The sequence below is a fragment of the Antedon mediterranea genome, chromosome 4 (assembly GCF_964355755.1).
Source record: "Antedon mediterranea chromosome 4, ecAntMedi1.1, whole genome shotgun sequence".
Taxonomy (NCBI): domain Eukaryota; kingdom Metazoa; phylum Echinodermata; class Crinoidea; order Comatulida; family Antedonidae; genus Antedon; species Antedon mediterranea.
This window is the reverse complement of record NC_092673.1, coordinates 34,599,893-34,616,816: the sequence shown is the minus strand read 5'-3', so window position 1 is coordinate 34,616,816 and position 16,924 is coordinate 34,599,893. Positions and strand designations below refer to the sequence as shown.

The window sequence follows — 16,924 nt, the reverse complement described above, 5'->3', positions numbered from 1 at the left end:
GGAGATCCCCGGTTCAAATCCGTGCAGGGCCTTTATTTTTATCGTATACCATTTTAATATACAAAATGTTTTTTCATTATTATTTTGTTAACGTAATTCAAAACTACAGTAAGGCGCTGTGGCTTAGCGGTTAAAGCGCCTGTCTAGTAAACAGGAGATCCCTGGTTCAAATCCGGGCAGTGCCTTCATTTTTATCGTATACCATTTTAATATACAAAATGTTTTTTAATTATTATTTTTCTTAACGTAATTAAGCAATACAGGAGGGTGCTGTTGCTTAGCGGTTAAAGCGCCTGTCTTGTAAACAGGAGATCCCCGGTTCAAATCCGGGCAGTGCCTTAATTTTGATCGTATACCAGTTCAATTTACCAAAACTTTTTTAAGTTATTATTTTTCTTAACGTAATTAAGCAATACAGGAAGGCGTTGTGGTTTAGCGGTTAAAGCGCCTGTCTTGTAAACAAGAGATCCCCGGTTCAACTCCAGCCAGTGCCCTAATTTTTATCGTATACCATTTTATTAAACAAAATGTTTTTCAGTTATTATTACTCGGGGTACCCGAGTCTAGTACTTACTCATTTTCTCCTTCTCTTCCTCCATCTGGACACTATTGAGTAAAAAGTGCGATTTTTAAAGTACTACTCCTCCCTTATTCGTTATAGTATTGAGCTGGGATTTGGCATGAACATACTACAGGGACATGTCCTCAAAGCTATAGAGCCGGATTTTTAATTTTTTGTTAATTAATTTGTTTAATTAAGAAGCCACAATGTGTGACACACACCACAGCGTTATGTAGTTATATGGTTATATGCGGATTCTTGGCGTAGTGGTTATCACGTTTGCTTAACACGCAGAAGGTACCTGGTTCGAGCCCGGACGAAACCTTTTTTTTAACTTTATGGTGAAAAGTACTGTATACGCAATATGATAATTATACAGAGTATATTTTATTTTTATTATTTTTTAAAATACTTATTTTGTGTAATCGGTATTTATCGCTTTTACACATGTTTATTTTGCTTTGTGCTTATTACCATTTATTTGTAATTTAAATGGGTTAAAAAACTTTCTGTAACCCACATTTTTAATGTAAGAGGTCTCGTAGTGTAGTGGTTGTCAAGTCTGCTTAACACGCAGAAGGTCCCGGTTCGAGCCCGGGCGAAATCTATTTTTCTTTACTTTCTAACTGTATACGTCTGTATACAGCTTCTTTCGCTGTACCCCGAGTATTGCACATTCGTGCTTTTTTGTTAATTAATTTGTTTAATTAAGAAGCCACAATGTGTGACACACACCACAGCGTTATGTAGTTATATGCGGCTTCTTGGCGTAGTGGTTATCACGTCTGCTTAACACGCAAAAGGTCCCCGGTTCGAGCCCGGGCGAAACCTTTGTTTTTCAACTTTATGGTAAAAAGTACTGATAAGGGAATATGATATACAGTATATCTTATTTTTATTATTTTTAAAAATATTTATTTTATGTAATCGGTAATTATCACTTTTACACATGTTTATCTTGCTTTGTGCTTATTACATAATAATTTATTTGTAATTTAAATGGATTAAAAAACTTTGTGTAACCCACATTTTTGGTGTAAGAGGTTTCGTAGTGTAGTGGTTGTCAAGTCTGCTTAACTCGCAGAAGGTCCCGGTTCGAGCTCTGGCGAAACCTATTTTTCTTTAACTTTATGGTGAAATATACTGTATACGTAAAATGATATAGAGTATATATCGTTTTATTAGTCGGGGTACCTGAGTCTAGGACTCTCTCATCTTTTCCTCTTCTTCTTCCATCCGGACACTATTGAGCAAAAAGTGCAATTTATAAAGTACTACTCCTCCCTTATTCGTTGTAGTATTGAGCTCGGATTTAGCATGAATATAGGGACATGTCCTCAAAGCTATAGAGAGCCGGATTTTTTAATTTCATACCGGATGCAGCCATATGACGTCTCGAAGATGGTATCGTATAGCCGTATTTGGTAGCGCGGTTTCTGATGTGTATGTGACGTTACATCCGGTCTTATGACGTCATTACAGCTTCTTTCGCTGTACCCCGAGTATTGCACATTCGTGCTTGTTTTTCTTAACGTAATTAAGCAATACAGGAGGGTGCTGTTGCTTAGCGGTTAAAGCGCCGGTTCAAATCCGTGCAGGGCCTTTATTTTTATCGTATACCATTTTAATATACAAAATGTTTTTTCATTATTATTTTGTTAACGTAATTCAAAACTACAGTAAGGCGCTGTGGCTTAGCGGTTAAAGCGCCTGTCTAGTAAACAGGAGATCCCTGGTTCAAATCCGGGCAGTGCCTTCATTTTTATCGTATACCATTTTAATATACAAAATGTTTTTTAATTATTATTTTTCTTAACGTAATTAAGCAATACAGGAGGGTGCTGTTGCTTAGCGGTTAAAGCGCCTGTCTTGTAAACAGGAGATCCCCGGTTCAAATCCGGGCAGTGCCTTAATTTTGATCGTATACCAGTTCAATTTACCAAAACTTTTTTAAGTTATTATTTTTCTTAACGTAATTAAGCAATACAAGAAGGCGTTGTGGTTTAGCGGTTAAAGCGCCTGTCTAGTAAACAAGAGATCCCCGGTTCAACTCCAGCCAGTGCCTTAATTTTTATCGTATACCATTTTATTAAACAAAATGTTTTTCAGTTATTATTTTTCTTAACGTAATTAAGCAATACAGGAGGGTGCTGTTGCTTAGCGGTTAAAGCGCCTGTCTTGTAAACAGGAGATCTCCGGTTCAAATCCGGGCAGTGCCTTAATTTTGATCGTATACCAGTTCAATTTACCAAAACTTTTTTAAGTTATTATTTTTCTTAACGTAATTAAGCAATACAGGAAGGCGTTGTGGTTTAGCGGTTAAAGTGCCTGTCTAGTAAACAGGAGATCCCTGGTTCAAATCCGGGCAGTGCCTTAATTCTGGTCGTATACCAGTTAAATTTACAAAAACTTTTTTAAGTTATTATTTTTTTAACGTAATTCAGCATTACAGCAAGGCGCTGTGGCTTAGCGGTTAAAGCGCCTGTCTTGTAAACAGGAGATCCCCGGTTCAAATCCGGGCAGGGCCTTCATTTTTATCGTATACCATTTTAATATACAAAATGTTTTTACATTATTATTTTGTTAACGTAATTCAAAACTACAGTAAGACGATGTGGCTTAGCGGTTAAAGCGCCTGTCTTGTAAACAGGAGATTCTCGGTTCAAATCCGGGCAGTGCCTTCATTTTTATCGTATACCATTTTAATATACAAAACGTTTTTTCAGTTACGTTACGTTTTTAACTGAATTCATCATTACAGCAAGGTTAAAGCGCCTGTCTAGTAAACAGGAGATCCCCGGTTCAAATCCAATCAGTGCCTTAATATCCATTGTATACCATTTTAATATACAAAACGTTTTTTAGTTATTATTTTTCTTAACGTAATTAAGCAATACAGGAGGGTGCTGTTGCTTAGCGGTTAAAGCGCCTGTCTTGTAAACAGGAGATCCCCGGTTCAAATCCGGGCAGTGCCTTAATTTTGATCGTATACCAGTTCAATTTACCAAAACTTTTTTAAGTTATTATTTTTCTTAACGTAATTAAGCAATACAGGAAGGCGTTGTGGTTTAGCGGTTAAAGTGCCGGTCTAGTAAACAGGAGTTCCCTGGTTCAAATCCGGGCAGTGCCTTTATTTTTATTGTATACCATTTTAATATACAAAACGTTTTTCAGTTATTTGTTTTTTAAGGTAGTCAGCATTACAGCAAGGCGCTGTGGATTAGCAGTTAAAGCACCTGTCTTGTAAACAGGAGATCCCCGATTCAAATCCGGGCAGTGCCTTCATTTTTATCGTATACCATTATAATATACAAAATGTTTTTTCATTATTATTTTTTTTAACGTAAATCAAAATTACAGCAAGGCGCTGTGGATTAGCGGTTACAGCGCCTGTCTAGTAAACAGTAGATCCCTGGTTCAAACCTGGGCAGTGCCTTAATTTTGATCGTATACAAGTTCAATTTACCAAAACTTTTTTAAGTTATTTTCTTTTTAAACGTAATTCAGCATTACAGCAAGGTGCTGTGGCGTAGCGGTTAAAGTGCCTGTCTAGTAAACAAGAGATCCCTGGTTCAAATCCAGCCAGTGCCTTAATTTTTATCGTATACCATTTTAATATACAAAAACTTTTTAAGTTATTATTTTTCTTAACGTTATTCAGCATTACAGTAAGGCGCTGTGGCTTAGCGGTTAAAGCGCCTGTCTAGTAAACAGGAGATCCCCGGTTCAAATCCGGGCAGTGCCTTTATTTTTATCGTATACCATTTTAATATACAAAATGTTTTTTAATTATAATTTTTAGCCGTTAAAGTGCCTGTCTTGTAAACAGGAGATCCCTGGTTCAAATCAGGGCAGTGCCTCAATTTTTATCGTACACCATTTTAATATACAAAAACGTTTTGAATTTATTATTTTATTTAAGGTAATTAAGCAATACATGAAGGCGCTGTGGCTTAGCGGTTAAAGCGCCTGTCTTGTAAACAGGAGATCCCCGGTTCAAATCCGGGCAGTACCTTAATTTAGATCGTATACCAGTTTAATTTACCAAAAACTTTTTTAGGTTATTATTTTTTTAAACGTAATTCAGAATTACAGCAAGACGGTGTGGTTTAGCGGTTAAACCGCCTGTCTAGTAAACAGGAGATCCCAGTTCAAATCCTGGTGGTTCCTTAATTTTTATCATATACCATTATAATATACAAAATGTTTTTTAATTATTATTTTTTTTAACGTAAATCAAAATTACAGCAAGGCGCTGTGGATTAGCGGTTAAAGTGCCTGTCTAGTAAACAAGAGATCCCCGGTTCAACTCTAGCCAGTGCCTTAATTTTTATCGTATACCATTTTATTATACAAAATGTTTTTCAATTATTATTTTTCTTAACGTAATTAAGCAATACAGTAAGGCGCTGTGGCTTAGCCGTTAAAGTGCCTGTCTTGTAAACAGGAGATCCCTGGTTCAAATCAGGGCAGTGCCTCAATTTTTATCGTACACCATTTTAATATACAAAAACGTTTTGAATTTATTATTTTATTTAACGTAATTAAGCAATACATGAAGGCGCTGTGGCTTAGCGGTTAAAGCGCCTGTCTTGTAAACAGGAGATCCCCGGTTCAAATCCGGGCAGTGCCTTAATTTAGATCGTATACTAGTTTAATTTACCAACAACTTTTTTAGGTTATTATTTTTTTAAACGTAATTCAGAATTACAGCAAGACGGTGTGGTTTAGCGGTTAAAGCGCCTGTCTAGTAAACAGGAGATCCCAGTTCAAATCCTGGTGGTTCCTTAATTTTTATCATATACCATTATAATATACAAAATGTTTTTTAATTATTATTCTTTTTAACGTAAATCAAAATTACAGCAAGGCGCTGTGGATTAGCGGTTAAAGTGTCTGTCTAGTAAACAAGAGATCCCCGGTTCAACTCTAGCCAGTGCCTTAATTTTTATCGTATACCATTTTATTATACAAAATGTTTTTCAATTATTATTTTTCTTAACGTAATTAAGCAATACAGGAAGGGCGCTGTTGCTTAGCGGTTAAAGCGCCTGTCTTGTAAACAGGACATCCCCGGTTCAAATCCGGGCAGTGCCTTGATTTTTATTGTATACCATTTTAATATACAAAACGTTTTTCAGTTATTTTTTTTTTAAGGTAGTCAGCATTACAGCAAGGCGTTGTGGTTTAGCGGTTAAAGTGCCTGTCTAGTAAACAGGAGATCCCTGGTTCAAATCCGGGCAGTGCCTTAATTCTGATCGTATACCAGTTTAATTTACAAAAACTTTTTTAAGTTATTATTTTTTTAACGTAATTCAGCATTACAGCAAGGCGCTGTGGCTTAGAGGTTAAAGCGCCTGTCTTGTAAACAGGAGATCCCCAGTTCAAATCCGGGCAGTGCCTTCATTCTTATCGTATACCATTTTAATATACAAAATGTTTTTTAATTATTATTTTTCTTAACGTAATTAAGCAATACAGGAGGGTGCTGTTGCTTAGCGGTTAAAGCGCCTGTCTTGTAAACAGGAGATCCCCGGTTCAAATCCGGGCAGTGCCTTAATTTTGATCGTATACCAGTTCAATTTACCAAAACTTTTTTAAGTTATTATTTTTCTTAACGTAATTAAGCAATACAGGAAGGCGTTGTGGTTTAGCGGTTAAAGCGCCTGTCTAGTAAACAAGAGATCCCCGGTTCAACTCCAGCCAGTGCCTTAATTTTTATCGTATACCATTTTATTAAACAAAATGTTTTTCAGTTATTATTTTTCTTAACGTAATTAAGCAATACAGGAGGTTGCTGTTGCTTAGCGGTTAAAGCGCCTGTCTTGTAAACAGGAGATCTCCGGTTCAAATCCGGGCAGTGCCTTAATTTTGATCGTATATCAGTTCAATTTACCAAAACTTTTTTAAGTTATTATTTTTCTTAACGTAATTAAGCAATACAGGAAGGCGTTGTGGTTTAGCGGTTAAAGTGCCTGTCTAGTAAACAGGAGATCCCTGGTTCAAATCCGGGCAGTGCCTTAATTCTGATCGTATACCAGTTTAATTTACAAAAACTTTTTTAAGTTATTATTTTTTTAACGTAATTCAGCATTACAGCAAGGCGCTGTGGCTTAGCGGTTAAAGCGCCTGTCTTGTAAACAGGAGATCCCCGGTTCAAATCCGGGCAGGGCCTTCATTTTTATCGTATACCATTTTAATATACAAAATGTTTTTACATTATTATTTTGTTAACGTAATTCAAAACTACAGTAAGGCGCTGTGGCTTAGCGGTTAAAGCGCCTGTCTAGTAGTAAACAGGAGATTCTCGGTTCAAATCCGGGCAGTGCCTTCATTTTTATCGTATACCATTTTAATATACAAAATGTTTTTTCATTATTATTTTTTTAACGTAATTCAAAATTACAGCAAGGCGCTGTGGCTTATTGGTTAAAGCGCCTGTCTAGTAAACAAGAGATCCCCGGTTCAACTCCAGCCAGTGCCTTAATTTTTATCGTATACCATTTTATTAAACAAAATGTTTTTCAGTTATTATTTTTCTTAACGTAATTAAGCAATACAGGAGGGTGCTGTTGCATAGCGGTTAAAGCGCCTGTCTTGTAAACAGGAGATCCCCGGTTCAAATCCGGGCAGTGCCTTAATTTTGATCGTATACCAGTTCAATTTACCAAAACTTTTTTAAGTTATTATTTTTCTTAACGTAATTAAGCAATACAGGAAGGCGTTGTGGTTTAGCGGTTAAAGTGCCTGTCTAGTAAACAGGAGATCCCTGGTTCAAATCCGGGCAGTGCCTTGATTTTTATTGTATACCATTTTAATATACAAAACGTTTTTCAGTTATTTTTTTTTTAAGGTAGTCAGCATTACTGCAAGGCGCTGTGGCTTAGCGGTTAAAGCACCTGTCTTGTAAATAGGAGATCCCCGGTTCAAATCCGGGCAGTGCCTTCATTTTTATCGTATACCATTATAATATACAAAATGTTTTCTCATTATTATTTTTTTTAACGTAAATCAAAATTACAGCAAGGCGCTGTGGCTTAGCGGTTACAGCGCCTGTCTAGTAAACAGGAGATCCCTGGTTCAAATCTGGGCAGTGCCTTAATTTTGATCGTATACAAGTTCAATTTACCAAAACTTTTTTAAGTTATTTTCTTTTTAAACGTAATTCAGCATTACAGCAAGGTGCTGTGGCGTAGCGGTTAAAGTGCCTGTCTAGTAAACAAGAGATCCCTGGTTCAAATCCAGCCAGTGCCTTAATTTTTATCGTATACCATTTTAATATACAAAAACTTTTTAAGTTATTATTTTTCTTAACGTTATTCAGCATTACAGTAAGGCGCTGTGTCTTAGCGGTTAAAGCGCCTGTCTAGTAAACAGGAGATCCCGGGTTCAAATCCGGGCAGTGCCTTTATTTTTATCGTATACCATTTTAATATACAAAATGTTTTTTAATTATAATTTTTAGCCGTTAAAGTGCCTGTCTTGTAAACAGGAGATCCCTGGTTCAAATCAGGGCAGTGCCTCAATTTTTATCGTACACCATTTTAATATACAAAAACGTTTTGAATTTATTATTTTATTTAACGTAATTAAGCAATACATGAAGGTGCTGTGGCTTAGCGGTTAAAGCGCCTGTCTTGTAAACAGGAGATCCCCGGTTCAAATCCGGGCAGTGCCTTAATTTAGATCGTATACCAGTTTAATTTACCAAAAACTTTTTTAGGTTATTATTTTTTTAAACGTAATTCAGAATTACAGCAAGACGGTGTGGTTTAGCGGTTAAAGCGCCTGTCTAGTAAACAGGAGATCCCAGTTCAAATCCTGGTGGTGCCTTAATTTTTATCATATACCATTATAATATACAAAATGTTTTTTAATTATTATTTTTTTTAACGTAAATCAAAATTACAGCAAGGCGCTGTGGATTAGCGGTTAAAGTGCCTGTCTAGTAAACAAGAGATCCCCGGTTCAACTCTAGCCAGTGCCTTAATTTTTATCGTATACCATTTTAATATACAAAACGTTTTTCAGTTATTTTTTTTTAAGGTAGTCAGCAGTACAGCAAGGCGCTGTGGCTTAGCGGTTAAAGCGCCTGTCTTGTAAACAGGAGATCCCCGGTTCAAATCTGTGCAGGGCCTTTATTTTTATCGTATACCATTTTAATATACAAAATGTTTTTTCAGTTACTATCTTTTTAACCGAATTCATCATTACAGCAAGGTTAAAGCGCCTGTCTAGTAAACAGGAGATCCCCGGTTCAAATCCAATCAGTGCCTTAATATCCATCGTATACCATTTTAATATACAAAACGTTTTTTAGTTATTTTTTTTCTTAACGTAATTAAGCAATACAGGAAGGCGCTGTTGCTTAGCGGTTAAAGCGCCTGTCTTGTAAACAGGAGATCCCCGGTTCAAATCCGGGCGCTGTCTTAATTTTTATCATATACCATTATAATATACAAAATGTTTTTTCATTATTATTTTTTTTAACGTAAATCAAAATTACAGCAAGTCGCTGTTGCTTAGCGGTTAAAGCGCCTGTATTGTAAACAGGAGATCCCCGGTTCAAATCCGGGCAGTGCCTTGATTTTTATTGTATACCATTTTAATATACAAAAACTTTTTAAGTTATTATTTTTCTTAACGTAATTCAGAACTACAGTAAGGCGCTGTGGGTTAGCGGTTAAAGCGCCTGTCTAGTAAACAGAAGATCCCTGGTTCAAATCCGGGCAGTGCCTTCATTTTTATCGTATACCATTTTAATATACAAAATGTTTTTTAATTATTATTTTTTTAACGTAATTCAAAATTACAGCAAGGCGCTGTGGCTTATTGGTTAAAGCCCCTGTCTAGTAAACAAGAGATCCCCGCTTCAACTCCAGCCAGTGCCTTAATTTTTATCGTATACCATTTTATTAAACAAAATGTTTTTCAGTTATTATTTTTCTTAACGTAATCAAGCAATACAGGAGGGTGCTGTTGCTTAGCGGTTAAAGCGCCTGTCTTGTAAACAGGAGATCCCCGGTTCAAATCCGGGCAGTGCCTTAATTTTGATCGTATACCAGTTCAATTTACCAAAACTTTTTTAAGTTATTATTTTTCTTAACGTAATTAAGCAATACAGGAAGGCGTTGTGGTTTAGCGGTTAAAGTGCCTGTCTAGTAAACAGGAGATCCCTGGTTCAAATCCGGGTAGTGCCTTAATTCTGATCGTATACCAGTTTAATTTACAAAAACTTTTTTAAGTTATTATTTTTTTAACGTAATTCAGCATTACAGCAAGGCGCTGTGGCTTAGCGGTTAAAGCGCCTGTCTTGTAAACAGGAGATCCCTGATTCAAATACGGGCAGGGCCTTCATTTTTATCGTATACCATTTTAATATACAAAATGTTTTTTCATTATTATTTTGTTAACGTAATTCAAAACTACAGTAAGGCGCTGTGGCTTAGCGGTTAAAGCGCCTGTCTAGTAAACAGGAGATCCCCGGTTCAAATCCGGGCAGTGCCTTTATTTTTATTGTATACCATTTTAATATACAAAATGTTTTTCAGTTATTTTTTTTTAAGGTAGTCAGCATTACAGCAAGGCGCTGTGGCTTAGCGGTTAAAGCGCCTGTCTTGTAAACAGGAGATTCTTGGTTCAAATCCGGGCAGTGCCTTCATTTTTATCGTATACCATTTTAACATACAAAACGTTTTTTCAGTTACTATCTTTTTAACCGAATTCATCATTACAGCAAGCTTAAAGCGCCTGTCTAGTAAACAGGAGATCCCCGGTTCAAATCCAATCAGTGCCTTAATATCCATCGTATACCATTTTAATATACAAAAAGTTTTTTAGTTATTATTTTTCTTAACGTAATTAAGCAATACAGGAAGGCGCTGTTGCTTAGCGGTTAAAGCGCCTGTCTTGTAAACAGGAGATCCCCGGTTCAAATCCGGGCGCTGTCTTAATTTTTATCATATACCATTATAATATACAAAATGTTTTTTCATTATTATTTTTTTTAACGTAAATCAAAATTACAGCAAGTCGCTGTTGCTTAGCGGTTAAAGCGCCTGTCTTGTAAACAGGAGATCCCGGGTTCAAATCCGGGCACTGCCTTGATTTTTATTGTATACCATTTTAATATACAAAAACTTTTTAAGTTATTATTTTTCTTAACGTAATTCAGCATTACAGTAAGGCGCTGTGGCTTAGCGTCTAGTAAACAGGAGATCCTCGGTTCAAATCCGGGCAGTGCCTTTATTTTTATTGTATACCATTTTAATATACAAAATGTTTTTTCATTATTATTTTTTTTAACGTAATTCAAAATTACAGCAAGGCGCTGTGGCTTAGCGGTTACAGCTCCTGTCTAGTAAACAGGAGATCCCTGGTTCAAATCTGGGCAGTGCCTTAATTTTGATCGTATACAAGTTCAATTTACCAAAACTTCTTTAAGTTATTTTCTTTTTAAACGTAATTCAGCATTACAGCAAGGTGCTGTGGCGTAGCGGTTAAAGTGCCTGTCTAGTAAACAAGAGATCCCTGGTTCAAATCCAGCCAGTGCCTTAATTTTTATCGTATACCATTTTAATATACAAAAACTTTTTAAGTTATTATTTTTCTTAACGTTATTCAGCATTACAGTAAGGCGCTGTGGCTTAGCGGTTAAAGCGCCTGTCTAGTAAACAGGAGATCCCGGGTTCAAATCCGGGCAGTGCCTTTATTTTTATCGTATACCATTTTAATATACAAAATGTTTTTTAATTATAATTTTTAGCCGTTAAAGTGCCTGTCTTGTAAACAGGAGATCCCTGGTTCAAATCAGGGCAGTGCCTCAATTTTTATCGTACACCATTTTAATATACAAAAACGTTTTGAATTTATTATTTTATTTAACGTAATTAAGCAATACATGAAGGCGCTGTGGCTTAGCGGTTAAAGCGCCTGTCTTGTAAACAGGAGATCCCCGGTTCAAATCCGGGCAGTGCCTTAATTTAGATCGTATACCAGTTTAATTTACCAAACACTTTTTTAGGTTATTATTTTTTTAAACGTAATTCAGAATTACAGCAAGACGGTGTGGTTTAGCGGTTAAAGCGCCTGTCTAGTAAACAGGAGATCCCAGTTCAAATCCTGGTGGTGCCTTAATTTTTATCATATACCATTATAATATACAAAATGTTTTTTAATTATTATTTTTTTTAACGTAAATCAAAATTACAGCAAGGCGCTGTGGATTAGCGGTTAAAGTGCCTGTCTAGTAAACAAGAGATCCCCGGTTCAACTCTAGCCAGTGCCTTAATTTTTATCGTATACCATTTTAATATACAAAACGTTTTTCAGTTATTTTTTTTTAAGGTAGTCAGCATTACAGCAAGGCGCTGTGGCTTAGCGGTTAAAGCGCCTGTCTTGTAAACAGGAGATCCCCGGTTCAAATCTGTGCAGGGCCTTTATTTTTATCGTATACCATTTTAATATACAAAATGTTTTTTCAGTTACTATCTTTTTAACCGAATTCATCATTACAGCAAGGTTAAAGCGCCTGTCTAGTAAACAGGAGATCCCCGGTTCAAATCCAATCAGTGCCTTAATATCCATCGTATACCATTTTAATATACAAAACGTTTTTTAGTTATTATTTTTCTTAACGTAATTAAGCAATACAGGAAGGCGCTGTTGCTTAGCGGTTAAAGCGCCTGTCTTGTAAACAGGAGATCCCCGGTTCAAATCCGGGCGCTGTCTTAATTTTTATCATATACCATTATAATATACAAAATGTTTTTTCATTATTATTTTTTTTAACGTAAATCAAAATTACAGCAAGTCGCTGTTGCTTAGCGGTTAAAGCGCCTGTCTTGTAAACAGGAGATCCCCGGTTCAAATCCGGGCAGTGCCTTTATTTTTATTGTATACCATTTTAATATACAAAACGTTTTTCAGTTATTTTTTTTTAAGGTAGTCAGCATTACAGCAAGGCGCTGTGGCTTAGCGGTTAAAGCGCCTGTCTTGTAAACAGGAGATCCCCGCTTCAAATCCGTGCAGGGCCTTTATTTTTATCGTATACCATTTTAATATACAAAATGTTTTTTCATTATTATTTTGTTAACGTAATTCAGAACTACAGTAAGGCGCTGTGGGTTAGCGGTTAAAGCGCTTGTCTAGTAAACAGAAGATCCCTGGTTCAAATCCGGGCAGTGCCTTCATTTTTATCGTATACCATTTTAATATACAAAATGTTTTTTAATTATTATTTTTTTAACGTAATTCAAAATTACAGTAAGGCGCTGTGGGTTAGCGGTTAAAGCGCCTGTCTAGTAAACAGAAGATCCCTGGTTCAAATCCGGGCAGTGCCTTCATTTTTATCGTATACCATTTTAATATACAAAATGTTTTTTAATTATTATTTTTTTAACGTAATTCAAAATTACAGCAAGGCGCTGTGGCTTATTGGTTAAAGCCCCTGTCTAGTAAACAAGAGATCCCCGCTTCAACTCCAGCCAGTGCCTTAATTTTTATCGTATACCATTTTATTAAACAAAATGTTTTTCAGTTATTATTTTTCTTAACGTAATTTAGCAATACAGGAGGGTGCTGTTGCTTAGCGGTTAAAGCGCCTGTCTTGTAAACAGGAGATCCCCGGTTCAAATCCGGGCAGTGCCTTAATTTTGATCGTATACCAGTTCAATTTACCAAAACTTTTTTAAGTTATTATTTTTCTTAACGTAATTAAGCAATACAGGAAGGCGTTGTGGTTTAGCGGTTAAAGTGCCTGTCTAGTAAACAGGAGATCCCTGGTTCAAATCCGGGTAGTGCCTTAATTCTGATCGTATACCAGTTTAAATTACAAAAACTTTTTTAAGTTATTATTTTTTTAACGTAATTCAGCATTACAGCAAGGCGCTGTGGCTTAGCGGTTAAAGCGCCTGTCTTGTAAACAGGAGATCCCCGGTTCAAATCTGTGCAGGGCCTTTATTTTTATCGTATACCATTTTAATATACAAAATGTTTTTTCAGTTACTATCTTTTTAACCGAATTCATCATTACAGCAAGGTTAAAGCGCCTGTCTAGTAAACAGGAGATCCCCGGTTCAAATTCAATCAGTGCCTTAATATCCATCGTATACCATTTTAACATACAAAACGTTTTTTAGTTATTATTTTTCTTAACGTAATTAAGCAATACAGGAAGGCGCTGTTGCTTAGCGGTTAAAGCGCCTGTCTTGTAAACAGGAGATCCCCGGTTCAAATCCGGGCGCTGTCTTAATTTTTATCATATACCATTATAATATACAAAATGTTTTTTCATTATTATTTTTTTTAACGTAAATCAAAATTACAGCAAGTCGCTGTTGCTTAGCGGTTAAAGCGCCTGTCTTGTAAACAGGAGATCCCCGGTTCAAATCCGGGCAGTGCCTTTATTTTTATTGTATACCATTTTAATATACAAAACGTTTTTCAGTTATTTTTTTTTAAGGTAGTCAGCATTACAGCAAGGCGCTGTGGCTTAGCGGTTAAAGCGCCTGTCTTGTAAACAGGAGATCCCCGCTTCAAATCCGTGCAGGGCCTTTATTTTTATCGTATACCATTTTAATATACAAAATGTTTTTTCATTATTATTTTGTTAACGTAATTCAGAACTACAGTAAGGCGCTGTGGGTTAGCGGTTAAAGCGCCTGTCTGGTAAACAGAAGATCCCTGGTTCAAATCCGGGCAGTGCCTTCATTTTTATCGTATACCATTTTAATATACAAAATGTTTTTTAATTATTATTTTTTTAACGTAATTCAAAATTACAGTAAGGCGCTGTGGGTTAGCGGTTAAAGCGCCTGTCTAGTAAACAGAAGATCCCTGGTTCAAATCCGGGCAGTGCCTTCATTTTTATCGTATACCATTTTAATATACAAAATGTTTTTTAATTATTATTTTTTTAACGTAATTCAAAATTACAGCAAGGCGCTGTGGCTTATTGGTTAAAGCCCCTGTCTAGTAAACAAGAGATCCCCGCTTCAACTCCAGCCAGTGCCTTAATTTTTATCGTATACCATTTTATTAAACAAAATGTTTTTCAGTTATTATTTTTCTTAACGTAATTAAGCAATACAGGAGGGTGCTGTTGCTTAGCGGTTAAAGCGCCTGTCTTGTAAACAGGAGATCCCCGGTTCAAATCCGGGCAGTGCCTTAATTTTGATCGTATACCAGTTCAATTTACCAAAACTTTTTTAAGTTATTATTTTTCTTAACGTAATTAAGCAATACAGGAAGGCGTTGTGGTTTAGCGGTTAAAGTGCCTGTCTAGTAAACAGGAGATCCCTGGTTCAAATCCGGGTAGTGCCTTAATTCTGATCGTATACCAGTTTAATTTACAAAAACTTTTTTAAGTTATTATTTTTTTAACGTAATTCAGCATTACAGCAAGGCGCTGTGGCTTAGCGGTTAAAGCGCCTGTCTTGTAAACAGGAGATCCCCGATTCAAATACGGGCAGGGCCTTCATTTTTATCGTATACCATTTTAATATACAAAATGTTTTTTCATTATTATTTTGTTAACGTAATTCAAAACTACAGTAAGGCGCTGTGGCTTAGCGGTTAAAGCGCCTGTCTAGTAAACAGGAGATCCCCGGTTCAAATCCGGGCAGTGCCTTTATTTTTATTGTATACCATTTTAATATACAAAATGTTTTTCAGTTATTTTTTTTTAAGGTAGTCAGCATTACAGCAAGGCGCTGTGGCTTAGCGGTTAAAGCGCCTGTCTTGTAAACAGGAGATTCTTGGTTCAAATCCGGCAGTGCCTTCATTTTTATCGTATACCATTTTAATATACAAAACGTTTTTTCAGTTACTATCTTTTTAACCGAATTCATCATTACAGCAAGCTTAAAGCGCCTGTCTAGTAAACAGGAGATCCCCGGTTCAAATCCAATCAGTGCCTTAATATCCATCGTATACCATTTTAATATACAAAACGTTTTTTAGTTATTATTTTTCTTAACGTAATTAAGCAATACAGGAAGGCGCTGTTGCTTAGCGGTTAAAGCGCCTGTCTTGTAAACAGGAGATCCTCGGTTCAAATCCGGGCAGTGCCTTAATTTAGTTCGTATACCAGTTTAATTTACCAAAAACTTTTTTAGGTTATTATTTTTTTAAACGTAATTCAGAATTACAGCAAGACGGTGTGGTTTAGCGGTTAAAGCGCCTGTCTAGTAAACAGGAGATCCCAGTTCAAATCCTGGTGGTTTCTTAATTTTTATCATATACCATTATAATATACAAAATGTTTTTTAATTATTATTTTTTTTAACGTAAATCAAAATTACAGCAAGGCGCTGTGGATTAGCGGTTAAAGTGTCTGTCTAGTAAACAAGAGATCCCCGGTTCAACTCTAGCCAGTGCCTTAATTTTTATCGTATACCATTTTATTATACAAAATGTTTTTCAATTATTATTTTTCTTAACGTAATTAAGCAATACAGGAAGGGCGCTGTTGCTTAGCGGTTAAAGCGCCTGTCTTGTAAACAGGACATCCCCGGTTCAAATCCGGGCAGTGCCTTGATTTTTATTGTATACCATTTTAATATACAAAACGTTTTTCAGTTATTTTTTTTTTAAGGTAGTCAGCATTACAGCAAGGCGTTGTGGTTTAGCGGTTAAAGTGCCTGTCTAGTAAACAGGAGATCCCTGGTTCAAATCTGGGCAGTGCCTTAATTCTGATCGTATACCAGTTTAATTTACAAAAACTTTTTTAAGTTATTATTTTTTTAACGTAATTCAGCATTACAGCAAGGCGCTGTGGCTTAGAGGTTAAAGCGCCTGTCTTGTAAACAGGAGATCCCCGGTTCAAATCCGGGCAGTGCCTTAATTTTGATCGTATACCAGTTCAATTTACCAAAACTTTTTTAAGTTATTATTTTTCTTAACGTAATTAAGCAATACAGGAAGGCGTTGTGGTTTAGCGGTTAAAGCGCCTGTCTAGTAAACAAGAGATCCCCGGTTCAACTCCAGCCAGAGCCTTAATTTTTATCGTATACCATTTTATTAAACAAAATGTTTTTCAGTTATTATTTTTCTTAACGTAATTAAGCAATACAGGAGGGTGCTGTTGCATAGCGGTTAAAGCGCCTGTCTTGTAAACAGGAGATCCCCGGTTCAAATCCGGGCAGTGCCTTAATTTTGATCGTATACCAGTTCAATTTACCAAAACTTTTTTAAGTTATTATTTTTCTTAACGTAATTAAGCAATACAGGAAAGCGTTGTGGTTTAGCGGTTAAAGTGCCTGTCTAGTAAACAGGAGATCCCTGGTTCAAATCCGGGCAGTGCCTTGATTTTTAATGTATACCATTTTAATATACAAAACGTTTTTCAGTTATTTTTTTTTT

General features: G+C 36.1%; 45 non-coding genes across 45 annotated transcripts; all 45 read left to right on the top strand.

Annotated features, from left to right (window-relative positions):
* Positions 1-112: 112 nt before the first annotated feature.
* Trnat-agu (transfer RNA threonine (anticodon AGU)) lies at positions 113-185 on the top strand. Its single transcript has one exon. It is a non-coding gene; the product is annotated as a tRNA-Thr (tRNA).
* Positions 186-266: 81 nt separating this feature from the next.
* Positions 267-339, top strand: Trnat-ugu (transfer RNA threonine (anticodon UGU)). The gene has a single exon. It is a non-coding gene; the product is annotated as a tRNA-Thr (tRNA).
* A 1,906-nt stretch (positions 340-2,245) lies between these two features.
* Trnat-agu (transfer RNA threonine (anticodon AGU)) lies at positions 2,246-2,318 on the top strand. The gene has a single exon. It is a non-coding gene; the product is annotated as a tRNA-Thr (tRNA).
* An 81-nt stretch (positions 2,319-2,399) lies between these two features.
* Trnat-ugu (transfer RNA threonine (anticodon UGU)) lies at positions 2,400-2,472 on the top strand. Its single transcript has one exon. It is a non-coding gene; the product is annotated as a tRNA-Thr (tRNA).
* Positions 2,473-2,863: 391 nt separating this feature from the next.
* Trnat-agu (transfer RNA threonine (anticodon AGU)) lies at positions 2,864-2,936 on the top strand. Its single transcript has one exon. It is a non-coding gene; the product is annotated as a tRNA-Thr (tRNA).
* Positions 2,937-3,017: 81 nt separating this feature from the next.
* Trnat-ugu (transfer RNA threonine (anticodon UGU)) lies at positions 3,018-3,090 on the top strand. Its single transcript has one exon. It is a non-coding gene; the product is annotated as a tRNA-Thr (tRNA).
* Positions 3,091-3,464: 374 nt separating this feature from the next.
* Trnat-ugu (transfer RNA threonine (anticodon UGU)) lies at positions 3,465-3,537 on the top strand. The gene has a single exon. It is a non-coding gene; the product is annotated as a tRNA-Thr (tRNA).
* An 82-nt stretch (positions 3,538-3,619) lies between these two features.
* Positions 3,620-3,692, top strand: Trnat-agu (transfer RNA threonine (anticodon AGU)). Its single transcript has one exon. It is a non-coding gene; the product is annotated as a tRNA-Thr (tRNA).
* A 542-nt stretch (positions 3,693-4,234) lies between these two features.
* Positions 4,235-4,307, top strand: Trnat-agu (transfer RNA threonine (anticodon AGU)). Its single transcript has one exon. It is a non-coding gene; the product is annotated as a tRNA-Thr (tRNA).
* A 197-nt stretch (positions 4,308-4,504) lies between these two features.
* On the top strand, positions 4,505-4,577 carry Trnat-ugu (transfer RNA threonine (anticodon UGU)). Its single transcript has one exon. It is a non-coding gene; the product is annotated as a tRNA-Thr (tRNA).
* A 545-nt stretch (positions 4,578-5,122) lies between these two features.
* Trnat-ugu (transfer RNA threonine (anticodon UGU)) lies at positions 5,123-5,195 on the top strand. Its single transcript has one exon. It is a non-coding gene; the product is annotated as a tRNA-Thr (tRNA).
* A 391-nt stretch (positions 5,196-5,586) lies between these two features.
* On the top strand, positions 5,587-5,659 carry Trnat-ugu (transfer RNA threonine (anticodon UGU)). The gene has a single exon. It is a non-coding gene; the product is annotated as a tRNA-Thr (tRNA).
* Positions 5,660-5,738: 79 nt separating this feature from the next.
* On the top strand, positions 5,739-5,811 carry Trnat-agu (transfer RNA threonine (anticodon AGU)). Its single transcript has one exon. It is a non-coding gene; the product is annotated as a tRNA-Thr (tRNA).
* Positions 5,812-5,892: 81 nt separating this feature from the next.
* Trnat-ugu (transfer RNA threonine (anticodon UGU)) lies at positions 5,893-5,965 on the top strand. Its single transcript has one exon. It is a non-coding gene; the product is annotated as a tRNA-Thr (tRNA).
* An 81-nt stretch (positions 5,966-6,046) lies between these two features.
* Trnat-ugu (transfer RNA threonine (anticodon UGU)) lies at positions 6,047-6,119 on the top strand. The gene has a single exon. It is a non-coding gene; the product is annotated as a tRNA-Thr (tRNA).
* Positions 6,120-6,510: 391 nt separating this feature from the next.
* On the top strand, positions 6,511-6,583 carry Trnat-agu (transfer RNA threonine (anticodon AGU)). Its single transcript has one exon. It is a non-coding gene; the product is annotated as a tRNA-Thr (tRNA).
* An 81-nt stretch (positions 6,584-6,664) lies between these two features.
* On the top strand, positions 6,665-6,737 carry Trnat-ugu (transfer RNA threonine (anticodon UGU)). Its single transcript has one exon. It is a non-coding gene; the product is annotated as a tRNA-Thr (tRNA).
* An 80-nt stretch (positions 6,738-6,817) lies between these two features.
* Trnat-agu (transfer RNA threonine (anticodon AGU)) lies at positions 6,818-6,893 on the top strand. The gene is given in 2 exon segments: positions 6,818-6,854; positions 6,858-6,893. It is a non-coding gene; the product is annotated as a tRNA-Thr (tRNA).
* A 389-nt stretch (positions 6,894-7,282) lies between these two features.
* On the top strand, positions 7,283-7,355 carry Trnat-agu (transfer RNA threonine (anticodon AGU)). The gene has a single exon. It is a non-coding gene; the product is annotated as a tRNA-Thr (tRNA).
* Positions 7,356-7,434: 79 nt separating this feature from the next.
* Positions 7,435-7,507, top strand: Trnat-ugu (transfer RNA threonine (anticodon UGU)). The gene has a single exon. It is a non-coding gene; the product is annotated as a tRNA-Thr (tRNA).
* Positions 7,508-7,588: 81 nt separating this feature from the next.
* Trnat-agu (transfer RNA threonine (anticodon AGU)) lies at positions 7,589-7,661 on the top strand. Its single transcript has one exon. It is a non-coding gene; the product is annotated as a tRNA-Thr (tRNA).
* Positions 7,662-7,897: 236 nt separating this feature from the next.
* On the top strand, positions 7,898-7,970 carry Trnat-agu (transfer RNA threonine (anticodon AGU)). Its single transcript has one exon. It is a non-coding gene; the product is annotated as a tRNA-Thr (tRNA).
* A 197-nt stretch (positions 7,971-8,167) lies between these two features.
* Trnat-ugu (transfer RNA threonine (anticodon UGU)) lies at positions 8,168-8,240 on the top strand. The gene has a single exon. It is a non-coding gene; the product is annotated as a tRNA-Thr (tRNA).
* Positions 8,241-9,227: 987 nt separating this feature from the next.
* Positions 9,228-9,300, top strand: Trnat-agu (transfer RNA threonine (anticodon AGU)). The gene has a single exon. It is a non-coding gene; the product is annotated as a tRNA-Thr (tRNA).
* A 234-nt stretch (positions 9,301-9,534) lies between these two features.
* Positions 9,535-9,607, top strand: Trnat-ugu (transfer RNA threonine (anticodon UGU)). The gene has a single exon. It is a non-coding gene; the product is annotated as a tRNA-Thr (tRNA).
* An 82-nt stretch (positions 9,608-9,689) lies between these two features.
* On the top strand, positions 9,690-9,762 carry Trnat-agu (transfer RNA threonine (anticodon AGU)). The gene has a single exon. It is a non-coding gene; the product is annotated as a tRNA-Thr (tRNA).
* A 234-nt stretch (positions 9,763-9,996) lies between these two features.
* Trnat-agu (transfer RNA threonine (anticodon AGU)) lies at positions 9,997-10,069 on the top strand. Its single transcript has one exon. It is a non-coding gene; the product is annotated as a tRNA-Thr (tRNA).
* Positions 10,070-10,147: 78 nt separating this feature from the next.
* Trnat-ugu (transfer RNA threonine (anticodon UGU)) lies at positions 10,148-10,220 on the top strand. The gene has a single exon. It is a non-coding gene; the product is annotated as a tRNA-Thr (tRNA).
* A 668-nt stretch (positions 10,221-10,888) lies between these two features.
* Positions 10,889-10,961, top strand: Trnat-agu (transfer RNA threonine (anticodon AGU)). The gene has a single exon. It is a non-coding gene; the product is annotated as a tRNA-Thr (tRNA).
* Positions 10,962-11,197: 236 nt separating this feature from the next.
* Positions 11,198-11,270, top strand: Trnat-agu (transfer RNA threonine (anticodon AGU)). The gene has a single exon. It is a non-coding gene; the product is annotated as a tRNA-Thr (tRNA).
* Positions 11,271-11,467: 197 nt separating this feature from the next.
* Positions 11,468-11,540, top strand: Trnat-ugu (transfer RNA threonine (anticodon UGU)). The gene has a single exon. It is a non-coding gene; the product is annotated as a tRNA-Thr (tRNA).
* Positions 11,541-12,677: 1,137 nt separating this feature from the next.
* Trnat-agu (transfer RNA threonine (anticodon AGU)) lies at positions 12,678-12,750 on the top strand. Its single transcript has one exon. It is a non-coding gene; the product is annotated as a tRNA-Thr (tRNA).
* Positions 12,751-12,830: 80 nt separating this feature from the next.
* On the top strand, positions 12,831-12,903 carry Trnat-agu (transfer RNA threonine (anticodon AGU)). The gene has a single exon. It is a non-coding gene; the product is annotated as a tRNA-Thr (tRNA).
* Positions 12,904-13,137: 234 nt separating this feature from the next.
* Positions 13,138-13,210, top strand: Trnat-ugu (transfer RNA threonine (anticodon UGU)). Its single transcript has one exon. It is a non-coding gene; the product is annotated as a tRNA-Thr (tRNA).
* Positions 13,211-13,292: 82 nt separating this feature from the next.
* Positions 13,293-13,365, top strand: Trnat-agu (transfer RNA threonine (anticodon AGU)). The gene has a single exon. It is a non-coding gene; the product is annotated as a tRNA-Thr (tRNA).
* An 831-nt stretch (positions 13,366-14,196) lies between these two features.
* On the top strand, positions 14,197-14,269 carry Trnat-ggu (transfer RNA threonine (anticodon GGU)). The gene has a single exon. It is a non-coding gene; the product is annotated as a tRNA-Thr (tRNA).
* Positions 14,270-14,349: 80 nt separating this feature from the next.
* Trnat-agu (transfer RNA threonine (anticodon AGU)) lies at positions 14,350-14,422 on the top strand. The gene has a single exon. It is a non-coding gene; the product is annotated as a tRNA-Thr (tRNA).
* Positions 14,423-14,656: 234 nt separating this feature from the next.
* On the top strand, positions 14,657-14,729 carry Trnat-ugu (transfer RNA threonine (anticodon UGU)). The gene has a single exon. It is a non-coding gene; the product is annotated as a tRNA-Thr (tRNA).
* Positions 14,730-14,811: 82 nt separating this feature from the next.
* On the top strand, positions 14,812-14,884 carry Trnat-agu (transfer RNA threonine (anticodon AGU)). Its single transcript has one exon. It is a non-coding gene; the product is annotated as a tRNA-Thr (tRNA).
* A 234-nt stretch (positions 14,885-15,118) lies between these two features.
* On the top strand, positions 15,119-15,191 carry Trnat-agu (transfer RNA threonine (anticodon AGU)). The gene has a single exon. It is a non-coding gene; the product is annotated as a tRNA-Thr (tRNA).
* A 369-nt stretch (positions 15,192-15,560) lies between these two features.
* Positions 15,561-15,633, top strand: Trnat-ugu (transfer RNA threonine (anticodon UGU)). The gene has a single exon. It is a non-coding gene; the product is annotated as a tRNA-Thr (tRNA).
* Positions 15,634-16,024: 391 nt separating this feature from the next.
* On the top strand, positions 16,025-16,097 carry Trnat-ugu (transfer RNA threonine (anticodon UGU)). Its single transcript has one exon. It is a non-coding gene; the product is annotated as a tRNA-Thr (tRNA).
* A 79-nt stretch (positions 16,098-16,176) lies between these two features.
* Trnat-agu (transfer RNA threonine (anticodon AGU)) lies at positions 16,177-16,249 on the top strand. The gene has a single exon. It is a non-coding gene; the product is annotated as a tRNA-Thr (tRNA).
* An 81-nt stretch (positions 16,250-16,330) lies between these two features.
* Positions 16,331-16,403, top strand: Trnat-ugu (transfer RNA threonine (anticodon UGU)). Its single transcript has one exon. It is a non-coding gene; the product is annotated as a tRNA-Thr (tRNA).
* A 391-nt stretch (positions 16,404-16,794) lies between these two features.
* On the top strand, positions 16,795-16,867 carry Trnat-agu (transfer RNA threonine (anticodon AGU)). The gene has a single exon. It is a non-coding gene; the product is annotated as a tRNA-Thr (tRNA).
* Positions 16,868-16,924: the final 57 nt, after the last annotated feature.